Source organism: Ostrinia nubilalis, chromosome Z (genome assembly GCF_963855985.1).
Source record: "Ostrinia nubilalis chromosome Z, ilOstNubi1.1, whole genome shotgun sequence".
Classification (NCBI taxonomy): domain Eukaryota; kingdom Metazoa; phylum Arthropoda; class Insecta; order Lepidoptera; family Crambidae; genus Ostrinia; species Ostrinia nubilalis.
This window is the reverse complement of record NC_087119.1, coordinates 12,500,790-12,517,904: the sequence shown is the minus strand read 5'-3', so window position 1 is coordinate 12,517,904 and position 17,115 is coordinate 12,500,790. Positions and strand designations below refer to the sequence as shown.

At 35.9% G+C, this 17,115-nt stretch overlaps 1 long non-coding RNA gene across 1 annotated transcript; it reads left to right on the top strand.

Annotated features, from left to right (window-relative positions):
- The first annotated feature begins 1 nt into the window (after nucleotide 1).
- On the top strand, nucleotides 2–1,116 carry LOC135086771 (uncharacterized). The gene is made up of 2 exons (XR_010260595.1): nucleotides 2–611; nucleotides 898–1,116. It is a non-coding gene; the product is annotated as an uncharacterized LOC135086771 (long non-coding RNA).
- Nucleotides 1,117–17,115: the final 15,999 nt, after the last annotated feature.

The following is a 17,115-nucleotide window of genomic DNA, read 5'->3' as shown; positions in this document are numbered from 1 at the left end:
CAGTAGGCCTAAGATGCGCGCATCGACAATGACATGATATGATAAGACAATTTTCGATCACGTAGATAATTTTATCATTTTCCCTAACATGGGACCATCGATAGAAAAGTCTATCGACCGCTATCGCGTGATAACCGAATTGTTGCCATATTAAGAAAAAATTGCGTTATTATGTTGGCCAACCTTGAAATATTTTAGCTCATTCGTTCAATCTCGTTCATTTCTGCTACTAATTCGGCTAAAAACACATATCTTAAAGCAGTGAGAACGTCATTAAAAAAAAGTTATGTCAATTTTGTTGACATTACATGACTGCTTGATTGTATTTGTTTGTGTTTTTAAAATTGTATTTTTATGTTTCCAGTCTTATTTTTAATATTTCTAAAGTACGGAAAATATCAAACGAAGAGATAACCAAGTTAAAGAAAAACAATGAAGAATTCCTAATCATACCGATAGTATTAAAGAATGAAGTCCTTAAAATTAACAGAATAACCGAACTCCACTACCTACCCCATAATGCGAGGTTTACAGTAATTATTCAACTTACATGAAGCAGTCAGAAAGTTTATTGAGATTTGAGAAATAAAGTTACACTCATAAGTAGCAAAGTAAGTACCTAAAGTCTAAAATATTAGCTATACTCCGCAGATCTTGATTTTCATAAGTAACAGCACCGGAGAAAAGGAAAAATATCTTTATTCCTACAAATAAGCTTTCACCTTCTTTCCTATATTTATTTCACATAGTTCTTTCACCGTGTAATAATACTGTGATCAATATTTTGTATGTAAACTTAAAATACAAATAGGATTAAGTAAATGTTTCTATTTATGAACTTTTTATGTAATTGTAATATTTATAATTGTGTTTAAATAATATTCTTTCTTTTTTCAGACAGTGGATGAAGAAGTGTGGGATTATGAGTGATTATTTCATTCTAAAGCAGACATAATCAAGTCTTGCTCACTATCATGAAAATTTACAATAACAATCAGCAAGAAAAACTTCAAGGGTACTGGCTAGGCTAACCAATTCATGGAATTCTGTTTGTATTTGAAATTATAAATAGCTATTGTAAAACAAAAGTTTTCCAAATAAAGATTTTGTAAATAATGGTTGAATTATTTTGAAATTACACTGCAATAATGAATTTATTGCCTGCGTCCAGCGCCTTTCTGCTACCATTATGATGTCGTCGGTCCACCTTGTGGGTGGACGTCCCACGCTGCGTATTCCGGTACCCGGCCTCCACCCCAGAACCTTGCTGCCCCATCGGGCAACATGGAAAGCATTGGGGGAGGCCTAAGTTCAGCAGTGGACGTCCTATGGCTGAGATGATGATGAATTTATTATAATGGAATAAATTGTACAAGATTATCATCCTGTCACATTAAAGCCCTTAAAAAAGACCACATGGAGGAATTAGATTGATAGTAATGTGGAATGTATGTATGGTATCACCATCAAGTTATAAAATTAGTAAAATTCATTTATTCTCATTGTTATTATAGCAAGTTTGATTACACATCCCACCCAATGCTAATTTCTGACAATGACCTTGCCACTGTTTGATGTAGACACAAGAAGCTCGGTCACCACATTCCGCCCCATTTTCAATAATTTTACAAGATTATGTAGGTACAGATGACAGTAGGTACTTAAATCAAGCTAAACACTGTGGGGTATCTCACGACATTTGCAACTTAATATGTATTGTCTGATGTACTGTGACTGCCTACCTAAGTAGGTAAGTAATGGTTATTTTACAAGGTAGGTAATGTAATAATTAATATGTGGGTGGGACTGTGGGAGCACTAAGATTTTGCAGCTAGCGATTATAAACTGTCGCAAGATTCGCCTCACACTTATAAACTCTTGAACTAGAACTCAATCTCCACCTAGAAGTAAAAGTATCACAAAGGTGCTAGATTCCTTTCTTTGAATTTTACTAGCCTCAAATTAGTCGTAAAATGTCATTTACCATTATAAATGATAAATAAATAGAGTTAAAGTAGCTTGCAAAAAAGTTAATCTCCTATCGTCTTGCTATCGTGGGCAAGGATCGAGGACGATAAAAACACCACATCCTATCCTATCGTGATGTCAAAATATGATATAGTTAGCGCTTCATGTTAGGGCTTGCCAGGTTTATCACAAAAAAAAAAACAAATCTATCACTATCACATTTTGACAGATGACATGATAATTTTCGGGGTGCCATGTTAGCGCCGGTAGATAAAACGATATAGTGACGTCAAAATCGATATAACGCCGCGATAGCAGTTTATCACGGCGCGCATCTTAGCCCTGCAGGCCTGGCTCACTCCGCGCGGTACATCCGATAATTACCTACAGCGAAGCGCCCCGCCGGCGGGTATTATATCAGTCGAGTGTCACGCGCGCGCCCGTCAGAACGCTGGCGTGCGTTGTAGTACCTAATTCTATGATCAAAGTATTATTTAAAAATGGACATAAAGAGAAAGAAATATTGTGCGGCGTTCGGGTGTTTAAATTCGAAAAGAAATCTACCGGATTTATCTTTCTTTTCGCTTCCCAAAGATGCTGAAAGGTATGTTGGCCATGTAGGTAATCAATAATTCTTAGGATAGTATAGGAACCTAACCTACCATGACTACTGCTCAGAATGCGTTCGTTCGTTTCAGCCAAATGACGTCCACTGCTGGACAAAGGCCTCTCCCAAGGTTTTCCATAATGAATGCGTACTTACATACATACGTGTCATGTGGTACTTACCTCATGACATATATGTAGATTAATTATTTTTTTCAGTAGACAGCAACCCTAACAGCGTAAGAAGAGTTCAGAGGCACGCGATAGAAAGAGATAAAACTTGTAGGTGAATAAAATTGTAGGTACGTAGTGCTGTGCGAGCTGAATTCCACTGTATCGCGTCGCAGCAAGTCTCGCATTTATTTAAATCGTCTTGCGGAGTAATCCTTCTGTACCTGTACTATTACTTATTCTGTGCCATAACTCCAAGTTTTCCGGACCCAATCATTTGATACGTAAAATCTCAATAACTGGTGAGAACTACGATATCTAAGTATCTACACTCGCGAGCAAAAGTATGGAATTACTTACATGAAATTGTTTCCACGCGATCTTGTGTACTAATTTGTTAGTAAGAAAAGTGGCACCATTTTATAGATTAAACTTTTAACTTTACATTGATACCAAATTCATTTGAATCACACCAGTATTTTAAAAGATATCCCGGCTGCTGTGAAGAAGTAAGGAAAAAGACATGTATCAACTGTTTGATACGTCGCGAGTTCCGGCCTATTTACCCCTTATAAAAGCACGTGTTTTTGGATTTTGGTTTTCATTTCACACGTTGATCCATAGGTACACATCTCCGCTTCTTTTGACACTTTACCTGGGATTCTACACCTACAGAAGCAGCACAAATCGTTGCACTATTGCAAGAAGGGATGGCCGTTTTATCATGCTGATGGGGTAACACCAAAAGAATGGTTTTTTGAACGCATTATGGGAGCAGCTAGGGATTGCATTTGGAAGGAACTAAAGGAGTACCTACGGTTTATGTTGTTAATGTTGTTATTATAATAGACTACAAACGCATATAATTTTATACTAAATTCAGGGACCACGGATATAATAATTCCCGTGGTACCTGTTGCGTCCGCGACGGCCGCCTTCTTGGCTGCGCGCGCTGGCCAGTAAGAATTTTTTTTTCATCGACGAAGATCGTTTTTTCTTTTTCGCTTGTCAATCGAATTTTTCCTCTTATTGTTTTGTCTAACTCGAATAAGTAGTAATAGGTGCCCCGAAACCACAAGCGATTCCATGCTCTGTGCCCGAAGCACACTTAACCTTCAGCGGGCCGCTACAGTACCTTCCAGGGACTATCACAGGGACCATGGGCAAAAAGGGATTTGTGTAGTGGCCCTCAAATAAATTATGTGAGTAAATTTCACAAAAATGACATTCTTATGAATAGATACTGTCACGATTATATCCTCCTGAGACCCCCGGTGTCACTCGTGACACTTGAGTATATACAGGGTGACAGGTAAAGCGATACATTCCTTGATAGGGGTTAAAGTATGACACCATGTCCGAAACTTGTTCATTTCCAAGTTATTCAAGATTAAGGTATTTTTAAAAAAATCTCCAGTTTTTATGTTATAATGTACCTTTGTAATGAAGAATACGAAATAATGTTAACTTTTTTGTTGTATTCGTATAGCTCAATAATAAGATTGACATTTTAAATTAAAATTTGCAAGAAAGCATCGTCATTACTCAAGTAAAAGCTAAAAAACCATGTATCATTTTGCAAAAAAAATATGTTTTAGGTAATTAAACGAAGAATTTCCAAGAAAAAATGTATGGAATGTTGTGTACAAATTACAGAATTTAGTTCCTTGATTCATTAGCTATTCAAAAAGATACAGGTGTTTAACAAACACTACATAATTATTTTTTTATTTGAATTTAAACGTCTAGTAAGATACTTTCATAAAAAAAAATCACACTAACAACTATTCTTGGGTCTCAATAAATGAAAAACTTAGTATTTTAATAATAATTGTATCACCTAATTTTATATAGGTACATTATCTTAAGTCCTGCTCAAACTGTGAGCCCCGTCTTCTAATACAAGCTCGTAGTCTGTTTCTCACTTCTGTTTTTGTGACCCTTGTTGTCAAACTGCTGAATATCTTGGGGCAGCTCAAGATATTCTGAATGCGCTCACGAAGCTCTTGCTCGTTGTTTACGGGGGTTACATACAAGAGATACTTCATGTGACCCCATAAATAAAAATCGCAAGGGGTCAGATCCGGACTTCTGGCTGGCCAAGGAATAGGTCCACCGCGCCCAATCCAAAGAAGTGGATATTGTTGATCCATCCATTGGCGTACACTGAGCCGAAAGTGTGCTGTGTGTGAAAGCTTCGTGAGCGCATTCAGAGGGCAGCTCAAGATATTCAGCAAAGTTTGACAACAAGAGTCACAAAAACAGAAGTGAGAAACAGACTACGAGCTTGTATTAGAAGACGGGGCTCACAGTTTGAGCAGGACTTAAAATAATGTACCTAGATAAAATTAGATGATACAATTATTATAAAAATACTAAGTTTTTCATTTATTGAGACCCAAGAATAGTTGTTGTGTGATTTTTTTTTTATGAAAGTATCTTACTAGACGTTTAAATTCAAATAAAAAAATAATTATGTAGTGTTTGTTAAACACCTGTACCTTTTTGAAGGAAGGAATCAAGGAACTAAATTCTGTAATTTGTACACAACATTCCATACATTTTTTCTTGGAAATTCTTCGTTTAATTACCTAAAACATATTTTTTTTGCAAAATGATACATGGTTTTTTAGTTTTTACTTGAGTAATGACTATTCTTTCTTGCAAAGGACATTGGGAACTTTAATATGAGAAAATGCCCCAGGGCGGACAAAAATGAAACGTATTTTATTTCAAAGCTTTATACTTGTAGGTTTATTCACTTAAAGCGCTATGTTGTGAGATATGGGAATTCTGAGATATGACGAGTCTAAGTTGAAAATATATTTGTCTAAAATGATTTGATATTTTTACATGTTATGTTGTTTGGCATTGCAGAGTAACCAATAAAAGTAAATAAAATAATATAAATAGATAAAAAATATAAATAAAATAATATAAGTAAATAAAATATTATAAATACTTAAATTAATATTAGACAACATCTCATATATTACTCCAACCCAAAATAAGTAGCTAAGGCATTTGTGTTATGGAAATCGGGAACGACGAACCACAACACATCCAAACCAGAGACAATGTGAAAAGATCGTTTTCTATATTGTCCCGGCCGGGAATCGAACCCGGGACCTCAGGATTGGCCCGGCACACCTTGAAAACCGGTGTGTGCGCCTCTCCGCCACGGAGGTCGTCAAAAATGTTACCTAAATGTAAAATAAAATAAAATATTAAAACTTCATTTTCTCAATATTCCCATATAAGAGAGAAAAAAAAATGCACGGAAATTCATTGGATATTAGTATGTATCATCTGTGATAGGTTTCGTTGGTGTCCGCTACTTTTCGAAAAGTGGGGCAAAAAGTTCCCAATGTCATTTTAATTTAAAATGTTAATCTTATTATTTAGCTATACGAATACAACAAAAAAGTTAACATTATTCCGTATTCTTCATTACAAGGGTACATTATAACATAAAAACTGGAGATTTTTTTAAAAATACTTAAATCTTGAATAACTTGGAAATGAACAAGTTTCGGACATGGTGTCATATGACTTAAATGACTGCAAATAAGCTCTACTTTAACCCCTATCAAGGAATGTATCGCTTTTCCTGTCACCCTGTATATTTTTTACAGCGCCATTTATTGGTATTTATGAAAATTAATAAAAGTGTGTGAAACTTTGGAATATGTCACATATCCAAAAAATTGCTATGCCTCGCACGAAAGGGTTTTTGATTTTGTAAACATTAATTGAAATTTTGAATTCGTGCGACCTCCGATATGACACATTCCAAGAAAAGAAAATATTATTTAAAACAAGTTTTTTGGTATTGTTTTGTGTTTTCTGCGTGCTACGGTAATATATCTCTCAGATTGTGCGATAAAACTATTAATATGTTTCTATTGTAATAAGTATTTTCGTCAATTAATTCGAGTGTCACTGGTGACACTTTGGGCACTCGTGACTTGAAATATGGTCCTTTTTAGGATTGTCTGATGGTAACGTCAAGTCAATGTTATGCAACTTTGATGAGACAGATGATGAAAAAATTGATGCTCCATCCTCAGATCAGACCCTGGATATCATCCAAGACCAGAGTACTTGTCAATACCAATCAAATGAGTCAAAACTCGACAGAGTTACATTGTTTAGTCACAGAGTTTCTATGGCTACGTTCCGTCTCCATCATCAGATCAGCTCCATGACCTTATTATATTGAAGTCTCATCTGAGTTACATGTCTATGCAAAATTTCAGCTCAATCGGTTGGCAGGAAGTAGCTCTAATTCAGCTTCCAAGATTTTACTCTAACATACATTCACACATTTATTGCAAGTTAAATTAAAGTTTGTAATAACAAGTTCAATAAAAGCTGTTAAAAAGTAAATCTTAATAATTCTAAACAATTGCAGATCAATTTGAAACTAAAATCACCTATTTTACCATACCTGAAGTAATTAAAATATTAATTAATTCAAGCCCGTTTTAATGTCTTTGAAACCCGTAGTGTCATTGGTGACACCCCCCATTTTGGCGTACGTAGGGGGGCTAGATTTTTTTTCGCATTTTTTGTTAGTTGTACATATGAAACTTAGCCTGCCTTCCAAAATTCAAGACAATCCGACAATTTTTAGGGGTCTGGGTCTCAGGAGGATATTTAGCCGATGACACACGTTTCTTCATTCGCTACATGCAGAGACGAACGGTGTAATTATGGATACGCAGACATGAGGAAGGTGGAGATGAAACGCTGAGTGACGTCCTCGGCAAGCACGAGGACGAGTGACTACAGCCGAGAAAGATGCTGCTATCATCGCCAGCCACTCCGAAGATCCCTTTCAATGCACTCGTGATTCTGCTTTACGACATCGTGTATGTTTAACGTGTTCACAAAATGTGATCTTTTTGAATGTTCTCTTTTTCGTTCGTATTTTTTTGCTATTTATCCCCTTTGCGACACCCGGACCCAGATTAACAAACGGTGTGTAGGTACATCGAGAGATCTGCATGATCACATCCCAGCCAAAAAAAATTTGTTGTTTCAGAAGACAGGATATCATTTAGTCTTCAGTGTTATAATTTTAAAATAACATTGTCATATTTGTAGACGAAAAATCATTTAAATCCGACAAACATGGTAAGCCACTTCTTTACCAGATGACGCCAATTCTGCTTCAAATTAAAAAATAGAAGACAGACATACAGAGAGAAAAGAAAAGAAACAGCGACTACGAAATTACCATTTTCCCGACATAATTTGCTAGACTTCCATAGTTAACTGTGATTTGTGGCCGTCAAAAAATAAGATTACCTACCTACTCGTGATTTTAACCCATTTTTTAGGTAATGAACGAAGACGTTTAATACTACATAATTATTCGTAAAAAGATTATCCGTCATCCATCCGTCAAAAAATAAGATTACTTACTTACTAGTGATTTTAACCCATTTTTTTAGGTAATGAACGAAGACGTTTAATACTACATAATTATTCGTAAAAAGATTATCCGTCATCCATCCTTTAACGGTTTACCAACTCCCCAACCATTTGGTGCATTGTAAAGAACTTCAGTGCTCATTCTTTTACTTTTTTTTGTAAGTGTATTTGTAAATATATAGAATCGTTATTATTTTCTTTATCGCTGTTTTGTTATGACGGATTAACGAAATGTTGTATTATTTATTTAATAATTGGTTACGTTGATAATTGAAGTAATCAAGTTAAAACGAATTAAAGGAGCCCTGAAGGTTAATATTACACGGATAAAAAACACTAAGTTCGCTTACTGAAATCTCCGACGAAGAGACGTGTTGATGAAATGCTCCTGCACGAGCGTTACTATTTTGTAAAGAATTCGAGGGGGAGGAACTGTCATGTCTATGATATGACGGAATTAACGGAATGTTGTAATTATTAACCTGTTCAGAATTTTTTGCTCAGTAAAAGTCACTGAACTAAATCGACAGGTAAAAGCCCTCCAAACCAAAGATAGAGATGGATCTCTTTCAAGAAGCTCGAACAAAGAATGCAAGTTATGCAAGGAACGCACCAGATCCCAATCAAGCTATCTGAAGTTTCCCACCGGGGCCACCACCTGGTAACAAAGCAAGAACCTGTGTCAAGCCCATCGATTTCTCTGCCGCTTCATTGGAATTTTCACAAATTAAAGAATAATCCTTTCTTGAATTTAGGGTTTCACTTGAAAAACTAAGGCTTAAAAATGTACTGATCGTTTCAAAATGGTTATTTGAATTTTTTATGAAAAACATTTTTATAGTAAAATTTTCGCTTCATAACATAGCCAATCTAACGAAATGCCAAAAATAAAATAAAAAAATGCGCGGGGTATGTTGTTGTCTTCATGTCATAATTATTTCATTCCTACCCTCAAACTCTAATATGTGTTCCTACTTCCTATGTACTCCGTCGTTCGTTGGTGCTCTTGGTTGGTGTTTGTTGCTATTCAGTTTTTATTTGCTGTTACGTTTTATTACTTGTTTTGTTAATCTTGAAGTTTTGACCATGAACCCAGAACCTGGCCCGTCACGGGAATCGGTTTCGTCGTCGGAAGACGTACGAGAGTTTGACTTTCTCTCTTCCAAAAAGAAGCGTCCTCGCAGTGCTTTATTAGGAAATGAGAAGCTAATATTGGTCAACGTATACAAGCACAATCTACAAAATTGGCCTGAGTCACGACTTTTTTTACAGAAAAGAAGCTCCAACTATTGAAAAGGTAATTATAATGCTACTTTATTTACTTCTCTTTTATTTATTTATTAAGTACCTACACATATAGGTACAGCAAGCAGTATAAAGTAATGTAAATGTTTATTTCAGATCTACAAAGTAATAGGTGATGATCAAGATATTCCCGTTAGGTCAAAGTCTATAGCAAGAAAAGCGAAGTGCACTGATGGACAGTAATGACATAATATTATGGCGTCAAAAATATTTACACCAAATAAAGGAATACCGAAGGGAAGGAAGATTTATTTACTATCAAGACGAGACATGGGTTAATGAGGGACATATTGTGAACAAAGCATGGGTAGATACATCAATAGAGTCTTCTCGTGAAGCCTTTCTTGAGGGTCTTACAACAGGTCTAAAAACTCCTACAGGAAAAGGAAGGAGATTAATTACTAGCCATATAGGCAGTGAAGAAGGGTTTTATAAATGACAGTTTTTGATTTTTGAATCGAAGAAGTGAACAGATGATTACCACAAAGAAATGACTGCGGAAGTATTTGAGGAGTGGTTTGGACAAATACTGCCTAAATTGAAACCAAATTCGTTACTTGTCATGGACAATGCACCGCGTATCACTCCAGGAGAGTGGAGAAAGTGCCTACAACAGCATGACGAAAATTGGATATTCAAAATTGGTTAATATCATAAAATTTCGATTTTAGTGAAAACATGATGAAGGCTTTTTTTTTGCTTTTTAAGGTTTATTAGACATTTTACAGCGTGAAAAACATAAATACTTACAATTAGGGAATGCAAAACCGGTTAATCGGAAACCGAAAAATCGGAAAAACCGCCCTTTTTCGACGAATTCTAAAACCGGTTTTAAAAATCGAAACCCGGATTTAAATCGGTTTTTCTATCTGTATACACGTAACAAATTCCATAAATAAGCAATATCATTTTATTATAATATAACCTGGGTATTTTGATATTTGACGAATATTTGGTTATTTTACAATTTATAACTTGGCAACATTGTCACTTGGTTACTAATAATTATTTAAGACTCGTACCGCCCGCGCCCGCCACCTGACATTGTAACGTTGCCGTTTGCTGTTTTTTCACAAATTAATATTTCTTCTCAATATTCTGATTTTGGATACCACTGGCGACATCTATTGGCGTGATTTAGAATTAATTTGCAATAGATGGCGCTTTTTGCTCAGTTAATTGAAATATACTTTGATGAAACATTTCCTAGTGTTTTTATATTGATTATTCTATTTTTCAAGTAGAATATTTTCAGTGTTCTGGAAATTGTTTTCATCATGGTTTTATTAGTACAGTATTTACTTTTTCAAACGGCGAAACGAAACGTATCGCGATGTCTATGACAGAGCGGCTGTCAGTGGAGCTGTCAAATGACTTAGGAATTTGTCGATCGTGCGCAACCGCAATTTGATTATTTTCGGGAATGTAATTCCTTTTATTTCAAATCGGGTGGTGCAAAATGCATCCACGATAATTTCTTGATGAATAAATAAAAATAACACACATGAGGTAAGTTCCCGTCGGAGAATTTATTTATTTTTCGTGATTGATATTTTTCGTATTCCAGTACGTGGTTATTTCATGTGATCGTTTCTTTCAGAGATTCCCTAAATTCTATTCGGATGAGGGTATTGGGTTGCTGAGGGCTGCGAGCGAAGCTCAAATTAGTGAACAGCCTTCGTAAGTATTTCTTTCCCATTGCGGTTTTTTTCATAACCTAATGCCACGTTCCACATGTGATGCTGACACACGTATTTTTCGTTTCAGATGCGGGATTTCATAGATTTCAAATTTTACAATATTTTGTAGTTTAAACAATTTCAAATTTCATATTTTACGATTTTACATTTCATATTTTAGATATTTCAATATTTCATATTGATTTCTATAATTATTACTCCTTTCTGAACTGCTGATCTCTTCGCATTTCCTCCTTGTCATCAAACCTCTGTCTCTGCAAGAGTTTGAACGCTTACCTGTCGAAGAGATGCAAGAGCTTCATCTGGCACTGCGCGCTTGAGGCCGTGGAGGACGCTGCTTGTAACCTAAAAGTGTGCGAGACCCGTTGGACCCCGGAAGAAGAGAGGAACGTTCAGGGTAACGGCTTATAACCGCATGGCTTCCAAGGTACCCACTTTTCCATCCTTCAAGTAGGAGTCTTTCCGACCTGACATCGCGCAGTTACCTTAACTAGTAGAGTCTTTTAATATTTAGGCTGAGTTTTAAGAAATTTGTAGTGGCAATAATATTCACCAAACCGAACCTAATTAACGACCCTGAATCCCTTGAGATTGGCACTATTACAGTAGTTATTATAATATCGTAATTGTTAACTATATACGAGCATACGAGATAAAAATAAATTGTGTCAATTGAGAGGGAGCTGTTTTATTTACATTTTCTAATTTCACACAAGGAACGGTAACTTATATAAATTTCTGCAAGCCGGACAACCTCTTTTTTCACGTGCAGACAACTCACCATCTTCTCCGTCTGCACCGGTGGCGGTTCAATTCCAGTCACCAAGCCGCCAGGAAAAAAATCCTTTCTTGCAGTGGCGCCCATCTTTTGATGTTTATTATTGCCACATTATTTTTTATGAAGTTTATGGGTGGAAAGCCAATAATAGAAGCAACTTTGTGTGCTGACTATCCGCTCATACACTTCTATTTTGTTGTTAAATATTTTATTATTAGGGAATCTCTCATGTGTGTGCTGTTGTTTGTCTTGTTATTTTTTGTAATTTATTTTATTTGTGATGCCCACATAATTTTTTTTAGGTTGTCAACTTTTACATATTATTATGTTAACCATTATAACAGAGCGTACTACTCTATATGAGGTTAGTTTACATGATGTTAGGTTACATATTTTTTGTGTTGCAACTCTTATTTTGTATATTATGTTGGGACAAGTAAGTAACATTTTTTTTGTTAGGTTATATTTATTTTATACCTACACTGCTTTTGGGCTTTATAGCTTATAAATATTAGTTACTTACTTTAATTATTTTGTTTTTACATACAAGACAAACACAGTTTTAGTTTTAATTTTAGTGTTTATTTATTTGTACTTATAATAAGTGAGTACATAATGTATTTTAAAGTGCCTACCCGGATGTTTTGTTAAATAATGCTAACTGATAACTTTAACGTTGTTTATGTACTTAGGTAACAATTTGCTTTTGTGTCACTATGGACATATAACTTTTATTTCATGTTACCTAGTACACATTATTTTGTATTACATAATGTTAGCATAATATTATAACTATTAATTAGAATTTGGCTATATTTTGATAACTAAAGGCAGATATTCCTATTAGTTATTTAGGCATTATCCTGCAGTGTATTATAAGGTTTGGTACATAATGTTATTACTGGCTAGTGAGTTGTTCGTGGGTACACTTGCTAACTTGTTAATTTTTATACGAGAATAACTTATTTGATTATTGTTTTGGTTTGATAACAATTAAAAGTTATTAATTTTAGTAAAGTGCCACTCTCTTAAATTTGTATAAATAGTAATAATAATTTTTCATTTAACTTTTGGAAAATATTTTTGCCACATAGTTTTTTTTTTCAAAAATATTTTTATTAAGCTACCTTCTTCGAGGAAGTTTTTTTTTTAAATTATGGTTATACTGTGGTTATACCAAGGTTCTCAGCCGTAGGACTTGTTTCACAAGTGTTGTTTGGTATTCTACCAACAATGACGCCAAGGCTACTTTTCCCTTTTAGGGAAACCTTTAGGTTAGTTTTTTTTGTGATCGCCCCATTTAGGGTATGCGATTTATTTTTCTTTTTTCGAGTGGACAAGTATCTGCTGTATACTTGCCTCGTGTTTTTTTTTCTCTGTGACTTTATAGTCCAGATTTTTGTTTCCAGGGATGACATCATGTGTTTTGAGCACTATTCCCTGTGGTTGTGTTTTGTTGCGATGACGTCCAATTATATTGTGATCAGCGACGTTTTATTCTGCGGTTTTATAACCCAGGCATTTTTATTTTATTTTAGCAAATAATGTTAGTTATGGCCGAAATAGCCTAACAACGTTTTGGAAAAAGAACGAGTAGAATTGCATGTCAAGTTCTACTTTACTGGGGAAATCGAGTACCACTGGTTCACAGTTGGGACTTTATGGGGAATTTTGGATGCTCGGACAGGAGAGATTTTTTTTGGCTGGTAGAACATCAGTCCTGGTAGATGGATTATTTTGGTTTGGTATTGCTTTTGTGAAAGTTTAGTTATAGTTAGTAAGTTAGTTTTTTTTTCTCAATTGGACTTTTTGGGGGTCTTTCTGGTGTAAAGATTCATTTTTTTTTCTCTTTTTCAGTTTGTAGTTCGCTGAGGGCAGCTCAGATTCTTTCTCCGTGCGAATGTCTAGGGGGGAGGGTATTGTAACGTTGCCGTTTGCTGTTTTTTCACAAATTAATATTTCTTCTCAATATTCTGATTTTGGATACCACTGGCGACATCTATTGGCGTGATTTAGAATTAATTTGCAATAGATGGCGCTTTTTGCTCAGTTAATTGAAATATACTTTGATGAAACATTTCCTAGTGTTTTTATATTGATTATTCTATTTTTCAAGTAGAATATTTTCAGTGTTCTGGAAATTGTTTTCATCATGGTTTTATTAGTACAGTATTTACTTTTTCAAACGGCGAAACGAAACGTATCGCGATGTCTATGACAGAGCGGCTGTCAGTGGAGCTGTCAAATGACTTAGGAATTTGTCGATCGTGCGCAACCGCAATTTGATTATTTTCGGGAATGTAATTCCTTTTATTTCAAATCGGGTGGTGCAAAATGCATCCACGATAATTTCTTGATGAATAAATAAAAATAACACACATGAGGTAAGTTCCCGTCGGAGAATTTATTTATTTTTCGTGATTGATATTTTTCGTATTCCAGTACGTGGTTATTTCATGTGATCGTTTCTTTCAGAGATTCCCTAAATTCTATTCGGATGAGGGTATTGGGTTGCTGAGGGCTGCGAGCGAAGCTCAAATTAGTGAACAGCCTTCGTAAGTATTTCTTTCCCATTGCGGTTTTTTTCATAACCTAATGCCACGTTCCACATGTGATGCTGACACACGTATTTTTCGTTTCAGATGCGGGATTTCATAGATTTCAAATTTTACAATATTTTGTAGTTTAAACAATTTCAAATTTCATATTTTACGATTTTACATTTCATATTTTAGATATTTCAATATTTCATATTGATTTCTATAATTATTACTCCTTTCTGAACTGCTGATCTCTTCGCATTTCCTCCTTGTCATCAAACCTCTGTCTCTGCAAGAGTTTGAACGCTTACCTGTCGAAGAGATGCAAGAGCTTCATCTGGCACTGCGCGCTTGAGGCCGTGGAGGACGCTGCTTGTAACCTAAAAGTGTGCGAGACCCGTTGGACCCCGGAAGAAGAGAGGAACGTTCAGGGTAACGGCTTATAACCGCATGGCTTCCAAGGTACCCACTTTTCCATCCTTCAAGTAGGAGTCTTTCCGACCTGACATCGCGCAGTTACCTTAACTAGTAGAGTCTTTTAATATTTAGGCTGAGTTTTAAGAAATTTGTAGTGGCAATAATATTCACCAAACCGAACCTAATTAACGACCCTGAATCCCTTGAGATTGGCACTATTACAGTAGTTATTATAATATCGTAATTGTTAACTATATACGAGCATACGAGATAAAAATAAATTGTGTCAATTGAGAGGGAGCTGTTTTATTTACATTTTCTAATTTCACACAAGGAACGGTAACTTATATAAATTTCTGCAAGCCGGACAACCTCTTTTTTCACGTGCAGACAACTCACCATCTTCTCCGTCTGCACCGGTGGCGGTTCAATTCCAGTCACCAAGCCGCCAGGAAAAAAATCCTTTCTTGCAACATGACCCACCCCGCGATTCAGATAGTTGGTGATTATTGCAGTGAGTAATTAACCTATGTGTGAGTGAATTGAACAGTTTTTATTTCTGAACTGTTTTGAACATTGAATCTCATTAATTATTTGCGATATCTGCAGAAGCTTATTACTGTATTTACTTAGTGTATTGCAATTTGACAGAAATACCACCTAACGTTCACAAATAAAGCTTTTCACATTTTATTATACTTTTTAATTTAAGATATTGCTTATATCAATCGTAATTGTAAACAAATACGTTTTTGATGTACATTACGTCGTCGTCGTCGTTTCAGCCAAATGACGTCCACTGCTGGACAAAGGCCTCCCCCAAGGTTTTCCACAATGAACGGTCCTGCGCTGCCCGCATCCAGGCTCTTCCCGCGACCTTTACCAGATCGTCGGTCCACCTAGTAGGAGGCCTGCCCACGCTACGTCTTCCAGCCCGTGGTCGCCACTCGAGAACTTTCCTGCCCCAACGGCCATCGTCTCTACGAGCTATGTGCCCCGCCCACTGCCACTTGATTTTAGCAATTCTGCGAGCTATGTCGGTTACTTTGATTCTCCTGCGGATCTCCTCATTTCTCTACACTCGAAGTTGTTGACAATTATGTATACCTGGGACAAACAGTCCAGTTAGGTAGGTCCAACTTCGAGAAAGAGGTCAATCGTCGAATCCAACTCGGATGGGCAGCGTTCGGGAAGCTTCGCCATATACTCACGTCCGAAATACCGCAGTGTCTCAAGTCGAAAGTATTTGACCAATGCGTGTTGCCAGTGATGGTATACGGATCTGAGACGTGGTCGCTTACTATGGGCCTCATAAGAAGGCTCAAGGTCACCCAAAGGGCGATGGAGTACATTACGTACATGGTGGTAATTAACAAAATACTAAACCGACAGAGTAATGAATTTTAAAAACGTATTCGTTGACAATTATTACGTACAATGGAGATAAACTACCATCCCTTGAGTTAAATTTAGCTTATACATTATGTGCCTATAATGCCTAATGAATAAGCTAAATTTATCAAAACTGTTATAACCCTCTCTTAAATAATGTAATCTAACACAAAACGGACAGGACGTAACAAATCGCTGTATGTAACTACTAGTTGATTGAAAAAAAAAATGGAACGATAATAACCGATTTAAAACCGAAAACCGGTTTTTTTTCTTGGAAACCGAAAAAAAAATCGGTTTTTGATAAACTTTCGGTTTTGCATACCCTACTTACAATGCGTTGTAGATGAGATGGCTACCGCTCATGGTATTACTGTACTCCGACTGCCCCCCTACCATTGTGAGCTTAACCCTATAGAATTAATATGGGCAAAGGGGAATGTGGCAAGAAATAATAAAAGTTTCAAGATGGCAAAAGTAAAAACATTACTGTTAGAGGGTTTTAATTAGTATTTATGGTTTTATATTGATTTTGTTTTGTCTATTGTTTGTAAATACAGTTGTCACAGAATTCTCAATCTGACAGTTTTTATCATCCCTAATAATGCCTAGTTTCCCATCCAAATCGCTATCCTGCACATTTTTGGTCCTTCGAGCCGGTACAAATCAAATTATGGAGTTAAGAATAAATTACACAGTTTAGTGGCATGCACATTGAGTAATGTTGGGGATGAACAAACACGGAAAATGGTAATTAACAATTCATACATAAGCCCAGAGGCCACAAACGGTCTACATA